Source organism: Arachis ipaensis, chromosome B06 (assembly GCF_000816755.2).
Source record: "Arachis ipaensis cultivar K30076 chromosome B06, Araip1.1, whole genome shotgun sequence".
Lineage (NCBI taxonomy): Eukaryota > Viridiplantae > Streptophyta > Magnoliopsida > Fabales > Fabaceae > Arachis > Arachis ipaensis.
In genome coordinates, this window is record NC_029790.2 from 126861917 (window position 1) to 126863925 (window position 2009).

The following is a 2009-nucleotide window of genomic DNA, read 5'->3' on the forward strand; positions in this document are numbered from 1 at the left end:
TATAAATTCTAAATTCTTATATTCAATATAAATAACTGTAAAGTAAAAAAAAAAGAAAATAAAAAGAAAAAATAGGTTTGACATATGTATGTTGTTTGATACTTTGATTTTAATTTTAAGGGTGTAGAATGCAAATTGGGAAGTGACTTGTGCATTTGGAGTTTTGTAAAAAGCAAATTAGAGAGCAATAATAATGAGTTAAAAAAACATGGAAAAGTCTAGGGACCAGCAATTTTTATATTTTTTGGTCAGCACTTAACTATCAAAACAAAAGTGAGTGATTTTCTATGTAATCTCACACCATTAAAAATATTATTGATGGCTAATTAATAGTTATAAAACACTAAAATTGCTGGCCCTAGTATTCCTCAGAAAACATTACTAAATGGAGTGCATGCTCTGCTATTGATGATGTGGCTCCCATTCAGATTTTGGGAATATATTTGGGAAGCCAGAGAGCAAGTTCATTGTTATTGACTAGTGTTTCTTGCACTTCCATCTTTAGAATGTTTCACATTTTTTTAACTACTTTAATTTCTTCTAAAGCACCTTGGCAGCTATATAAAATAAAATATAATTCTAATTCTTAGATCATAGCATGGCATTTCTTGCATTATGGAGTTGTGTGACATCCCATTATTATTATTCTTATAGTTTAATTGATGGTAACATTTACGAAAATATTTGGCAAATCCATAGATATGGTAGTGAGTAGATATTAACTATTTATCTTATATATGAAGTTTTTTAATTCAAATTTTAATACAAATTAAATGGTTAGAATTTGATGTCTATACTATTGAAACCATATGCTTATGTAACGTTGTTATAATAAGATTCATAATAGAAGTAAACATAGACCCGAAAATAAGAAAAAATTAAATTCTATTTATAAACCTGTTTTTTGAGGGGAGATTGAGGCCGAAATAAGAGATAGAGATCGAACAATAGAGATAGAAAAACTGAGACTAAATTAAGTTTTTGTATTACGTTTTAATATCTTATTTAATTTAAGATAAATATAAAGATGAAATAAAATATTTATTAAACAGTCTAGTTACATATCCAAGTGTTTTTGGCAACTAAATCTAACAAAATTAGCTCAAACTTAACAAAAATCACTTTTATCACACCAGAGTGTATCACACGTACGTGCATTTCAATAACGCAATTTTTTCGTCTTCGTCTTCTTCTTCTATTTCTCCATTTCCTTCTCCTCCTCATTCTTCTTCTTCTTTTAAATTCGCGTACGTAGGTTTTTCTTCTTTCCTTTTCTTTCGTTATCGTAATCACTAACATCATCAATATTTTGCTAACAAAATCCAACATTTTGAATTGAATTTGAATTTATATAATGGACAATGTTCTGTTTATTTAGTATTATACAATGGTTTTGCTTTGATAATATTTTCGGTTCATTCTAGACGCAGATGTTTTTGAATTTGAATTTATATAATGGACAAATGTTCGATTCATTTGGTATTATACAATGGTTTCACTTTGATAATATTTTTGGTTCATTCTAGACGCAAGTATTTCTGAATTCGAATTTATATAATGGACAAATGTTCGGTTCATTTGGTATTATACAATGGTTTTGCTTTAATAATATTTTCGATTCATTTGTAGTCTAGGTGTGTTGTCGATGAATAATTTATGCCAATGGTTGAAATAACTTTTAAGACAAATTGAATGGAATGAAAAGAAATCTAATCCAAATGTTTGTTGTGTGTAATAATGAGATTTAAGTTATATGTTAGCCAAAAGTATAATTTAAACATAATGATATAACTAATTAATCTAAAATCATAGTAAATGAATTGTCACTTTAATATTAAAGCAAATTAGATATGTCAATAATTTTTTTAAAGTCAACCATAAATATATACGCAAATCTTAAAATAATATATACTAATAAATTATTAAATAATAACTATTTGATAATAGGTAAATAGTCTAAAATAAATAAATAAAAGAATCATTAATTAATTTTTAATTTAATGATATAA